General features: G+C 50.9%; 1 protein-coding gene across 9 annotated transcripts in view; it reads right to left on the bottom strand.

Moving 5' to 3' along the window:
* GTF2I (general transcription factor IIi) overlaps window positions 1-4,041 on the bottom strand; it is an 84,038-nt gene extending 79,997 nt beyond the window's left edge. For all 9 annotated transcript variants that reach the window (XR_003253146.1, XM_026063612.1, XM_026063610.1 and 6 more), the window contains exon 1: window positions 3,786-4,041. The gene's annotated coding sequence lies outside the window, so the exon portion shown is untranslated. The remainder of the gene's footprint in view (window positions 1-3,785) is intronic.
* Window positions 4,042-6,125: the final 2,084 nt, after the last annotated feature.

Raw genomic sequence — 6,125 nt, 5'->3', positions numbered from 1 at the left:
GGGGTTGACACGGTTCATTACATAGCTCCAAGACTCACCTAAAAAGAAAAAAAATAAGAATTAGATCCCATTCTGCTAGGTACTCTTAGGATACTCAGTAGTATGCAATGATCTTTTAGCCAGCTTAGATGATTCCTATCTTTGCTACCCTTAAGAAGCATTAAAAGGGTAAAATGCAACTCCAGCAACGGTTACTTTAAAAGCACCTCTGATTTCTCTCATTCATAAGCCTGCAGAATCATGTTTGCAAAGAGATACTTAAATTTGATTTTCACTATTTCTAGATGCTCCGATACAAACAAACGTCATAATCGCAATGTTTCAGATAAAATTCAGTATCTAACTGATACCTCACTAGGCAATTATGTAAAAATGGATGCATCACCTAATTTGGAGTAACTAAGATGTTAGCCATTAAGATAGAACTTCATTTCTCTATTAAAGCCAGACAGGCTCAGAGAACAAATCCACTTATTTTTTAAGTATGCAGAGTGTCCTACAGCAGCACCCACATATTCATGAATTGTAGTTAAACCATGTAAGCAAAATGAAATATTAATCACAGCAGTCTTGACCATCTGATAATTTCTGTCTTTACCAGTATAATTATATTTACTTAGTCAACATGATGATCATGTTAAATAATTATTTAGTTCTTTGTGTCCATCATCACTAACACATAATATTTGAGAAGTGAACTAGTCTAAACTCTACCGTTATTTTTCCAATTACAACGAAATTGTTTCTGACACCTTTCGCAGCACGAGAAGTTTTTGTCCTCACCAGTGCAAGCCAGTCCTTCAGATTTCTATGTCACACTGCAACGTTCACAGGAAACAAAGGCTCCATCAGCTTAAGGGAAAACTGAAAATCCCTTTAATTCCTCTGGGGTTCTCACAAAGAGCAAATCAACACTAAACAGCCAGTTGTGTTTTAATGCCTCAGCTAAAAGAAGAAAAACAACCTTCCAAACAGTTTTTAGCCAACATCTGAACAGCACACCTTTGCACAAAAGCTTCGTCTAGTTCAGCTCACGTGCCCATACCACGCTGTGCTGTCTATCACTGCACGTATTAATGCACTCTGGGAAAATCTGTGAAACCAGTATTCCTACCACTCTCCAGCAGTAACCAGTCCCCTCTGTTTGGTCATTCAGTTCCTTCTGCATCTCTCTCCTCTTTTCCTATCATTGTGCATTTAAGCAAATGAACCAGAACACCAATTCCCATGGCATCAATTACACATGTTCTTCCTTGAATCACAGCATTTATCTCGGTCCTATTAGGAATCTCTCTCCCACCTTGCTAATAGGATCCCAGACACACACAAAGGCAACTTCATAAGCAACAGTTTGAGAATTTGTCAATAATTTTTTGTCAGCAAAATACAAATTCACACCCTTTCCAGAAGGATGCAAGTTGCAACCAAACTTCTCCGAAAAGGTTCTCATGTCCAAATGATAAGATAGAGTGGCCAATAGCCTATTACCAGGCCATATACTCAGGTGATAAGAAATCCTGGACCAAGACACCGAGCTGAGTGAAGCAGAGAAAGGATGTAATGTCTGTGATTTTCCAAGCTGTAGAAGCACCAAGACTGCCATGTTGGCTAGTCTGAAGTGCTACACTACGCTTTGGATCTTTAAAAGATCTCGATTTTGAACTGATGCACAACAAGAGTTTTGCTGTCTCTCTCTCTCTCCTTTTTATTTGGGGTGGGGGGGAAGTGTTTGCAATTGCATAGGTAAATAAAACATTGTTGCTAAACTCCAAAAATCCAAACTGCAACATTTTACTACTTTTCAACAAAAGGCTCAAGCAGTTTTGTAAAAAGATAAGCTTTTTCAAAATTTGTACACAATATTCTCAAAGCAGTAGAATTTAAACACACAGCAAATACTAGAAATATCTTTCCCCACCCCTGTTAAATTGCCAAATTTACTTAATGGATTCACAAGCTCTCTTTTTCTATATATTTTATGGAGTTCTATTATTTTAATTGCATAGTGAAGTTTAGACAAGCAGAAACAAAAATTAAGCACGTTTAAAATTACAGCCTAAAGCTCCTCCTTATTATGAGATATTAACTCAAAGATTTATACACACTGACAACGACACTGCTGCAAGATTAGCTTATGAAGGGGTAGGCACATTCATTAAACAATCACCGTGCAGGTGTTTCATGCGACTTACGCACCAAACCTTTGGTAGAAGCCTGCAAACAAAGAACTGGAACACAAAAGGTGATACCCAAAAAAACGACGATGCTTAAATCCCAGAGAGGTAGATAATATAACACATCCAGACAGGTGCACGACTGGTATATTGACCTCCCTCAGACATCAGGTTGAGAGATTTCGGTACCAGCTCTTCGCTGCTGGCTATGGAAGTCCTTGCTGCTGGCTACTTCGCTGCACATAGACTCTTTGCTGGATTTCTGCCTCAAACACTCCAGTTCCCAGAGGTGAACTCTCAGGTCTCCTAGCAGAGCTCTCCTGCCCTAATATTTTTCCCCTGGGCATCTGCTCCCCCTGACAGTTTACCTGAACATAAGTTTCACCTTGCAGGTGGCAAATCTAAGTGCTAGACTGAATTCACAGTTAAGCTGCCTTGCGTATAGAAAGTTAGAAGATAAACAGCTCTAGATTTTAAAGTGAGGGGGAGAAAGAAAAAAATAAAACCCTCTAGGTACTACCGGTAATAGCACGTACTTCATACCTTATAAGATTGCACTTCTTCTATCAATATAGCCTAAGTAATTTGCACTTTCCCAGGGGAGGGGGCTCAGTTTTCATCCGTGTGCTCACACGCACAAACACACTTTTCCCCTCCCCTAAGCGACATCATTTGAACCACCACAGTCAGAAACCAGAGGATAGAGATATTACAATAAACAGGTCAGCACACTCCACACGTCCAATCCCAGCTGCAACTGGCATTAACACTAACAGCATCTGATGATTTCATGCTTTAAGCGTCTGTCCAAAGGAACAACTTGAATTTTGAGTGTTTTGGGGGTATTTTGCTGTTGTTTTTTTTTTTTCCCCCCCAATTGGGAAAGCCAGGAACTGACCGGTCCTCAGGAGGCCGGAGGACGGCAGCCAGCTCCAGGGAGGCGAGGAGAAGCCCGCGCCCCGCTCGGTGAGGCCGGGCCCCCCGGCGAGGCCTGCTCCCCCAGCGGCCCCCGCACCACCGAGGCCGCCGCTCCGGGGCGCGGCTGCCCCAGCCGGGCACCCCGGGGGGTCCTGCCGCCCCGCCCCCCGGCTGCTTTGCATACTCCGCCCCGCCCCTCCCCGCCCGCACCCAATCGCCGCCGCCACGCGCCAGGATTCCGCACGTGCGCGGCCCCCCACCCCCCCCTTCCAGCCAATGGGAGGCGGCAGCACCCTGGTAGCGCCCCGTCCTCCCAACGGCTGGGGACCCGCGGGGGCGGGGCGCGCCCCGGGGGAGCCCGAGGAGCTCCGCCCCCGCGCGCGGCGCTGAGGGAAGGGGGTGCCCCGTCCCCCCCCCCAGCCCCGCGCACAAAGTGGCGGGGAAGGGCCGGAGAGGCAGGAACACCCGGCCCGGGCGCGAGGGGCGGAGGACGAGGGAGCGCCCGGGGCTGCGGGCCCCCACCGCGCGCGGTGCCCGGGGCGGATGTCTGCCCCCACCCCGCACGGACCCCTCTCCGCGCTCCCGGGAGCGACTAACGGCCGGGGAGGGGGGAGCCGCGCCTGGACAACAGCCCCCCGCCCGTCCCCCGCCCCGGCGTGCGCAGGGCTCGGCCCCAGCCCGCGCTCCACTCACTCGCTGCCGGGAGCGGACAGCCCGCGTCCTGCTGGCTCGAGGCGAGAAGGCGCCGCCGCCGGGCTGAGAGAGAGGCCGAGCGCAGCGGAGCCGCTCTCGGAAGGCGCTTTCCCCTCGCGCCCTGCGGCCTCTCAGCGGCTCACCGGGCGCCAGGCGAGGCGCTGGGATCGGCCCGGCCCGCACACGGCCCCCTTTTCCCCCTCGCAGCCTCTCAACCTGAACCCAGCACCGCTCCGGGGGAGGGAAGGGGGGAGGTTTTTTGTTCGAAGAGCCCCAACTGCGCACGCGCCCCCCTCGCGGTGCCTGCCGGGAGCCGTAGTCCGGCGGGGGCGGCTGCGCCGCGCTGCGGAGGGGCCGGCGGGCGGGGCGGCGGACTACAGCTCCCGTGGTGCCCTGCGCGGGCAGGGGAGGCGGGGGCGGCCCGAGCCGTGCGCCGCGCACGGGAGCGCGGCGAGAGCGGCGCTGGCCTCTCGGGCGGGCGCAGGCGAGGGGGCCTGGGCGGAAGATGGCCGTGCGCGGGGGGGCCGCCGCCGCCGCCGCGGGCCCCGGCGGCCCGGGCGCTGTCCTCCGTCCCCGGACCCCCGCCCTCCGCCCCCGGACCCCCGCCCTTCCCTGCGGAGGGGCCCGGCCGCTGCGTCCCCCGGGAGGGAGGACGGGGCCTGGCGCCGCTGGGCCTCGGCGGAGGCCATTTCCCTGCCTCCTTCCCTCCGGCCTGGCCCGAGGCGGCGGCGGGGCTTGTGGCCGCTGCTCGGGGCGCGGCGGAGGAGCGGGCTGGGCTGCCGGCGGCCCCGCGCAGCCGCCTCCCCGGCCGCAGCTCGGCCTCTCGCAGGCGCTGCCTGGCGGGGCGGGTGCGTGGTCCCCCGAGCGCACCCTCCATCTCCGAACGTCTCTCCGCGTTTAAGCATAAAATGCCGCTTTCCGCCCCGCTCTGCTGGACCTCACTGCGCAAGCTGCACCCAGGTTGTGCCGTGTGGGGGAACCTTGTGCGGCCCGAGCTCCGTTGACCCATAACGTTCGTTCCCTCTATTTACTACTGCGAAAATTGGCCACGTTTAACATAAAAAATTGTTCCCAAATACAGCTCTCTCGGGAATCAAAACTGGCGGCAAAAATCTCCCTTCAAGTGCAAAGCCTGGCTTTGGTTAGAATAAACTCTAATAACACAGAAATAATTTTGCAATTACTGCAAGTTATGCTATTACTGTTCCCCAAAGGTGCTAAGCATAATTGATACCATCTATTTTTATAGGTCATTCATAACCAGGCACATGTTTTAGCTGACATCACTTCTGTTTGCCTGGGGATTTAGGTTTGGTGTGGTAACTTTGGATGGAAAATGAGGTTTCCATTCAAAGGGAAATGTTGCATTTCAAATTTTTTTCTGAATTGAAAAGCTGAATGCTATTAAAAATAGCAACCCCCCCCAATATTAAACTATTATTTTGATAAATGTCAGATTTCTGTTTAGATTCTTGTTTTAGTTTCGATTGTGTTTATTCATTTTATTTGGACTGTTACAATGTATAGAAAACCATTAACTCTATTTTGGGAATGTTAACAATTTGTTGACAGTTGGTCGAGAGTAACCACAAAACATTAAGATTTTCAAGTTGAAAAGAGTTCAACTGAAAGCATTTAGCTTCCTCCTCATTAAAATAAATAAAGATAAATCAAACCAGGGAATAAAACTCAGAAACCGTCTATCTGCTGCGAAAGTACCTCTGCAGGAGAAGTTACAGATTTTCACTGTTTTGGGTCATTTTGAATGTTAGTTTCCATACCGTCACTGTTACGGCAATAGACTTTGTGCAAAATGAATGCCTAGCCGCAAACCTCACAGCTGGGGTGGTTTAAGACATTGTGGCACTCTCGGTGGTTCCTTAACAATTTTCTGCTGGACATAGCTGCTGGATTTAAACAGTGAGAAAGAAAACACAAGTGTTCAGCAGTGGCCTAGCATAAAACCCACTTTCATCACCACCTTAAACTAACCCAGAAGCTTTTGCCCTGCAGCATGCGAGTGGTTCCTTTTTCCAGACCTTCTGCAGGGCAAGGCAAAACCTCTGGTGAAGGACTACCATAAGTAGGGACCATAACTTCCTAAGCTGCCGCCACTGTTTTCTAAGTAAATATGTCAGTGCCCCAAATCCCAACATCATTGCCAGGATTTTGTTTGGGGCTGTGCCCTGACCCTTATCCCGCAGGTACGGGCTGCTCCCGGTCGCAGGGCAGATATGTTTTTGTCACACAGCATCATGTCATGATTTATAATGAGCGTGATATGTTGCAGCTGCTTCCTGCTGGCAAGCCCAGAGTCACCATGGCTCATTTGCTCCCATG

This window comes from Apteryx rowi, unplaced genomic scaffold (assembly GCF_003343035.1).
Source record: "Apteryx rowi isolate R43461 unplaced genomic scaffold, aptRow1 scaffold_20, whole genome shotgun sequence".
Lineage (NCBI taxonomy): Eukaryota > Metazoa > Chordata > Aves > Apterygiformes > Apterygidae > Apteryx > Apteryx rowi.
Note: the sequence above shows the minus strand (reverse complement) of the source record. Positions and strands in the feature narration are given on the sequence as shown.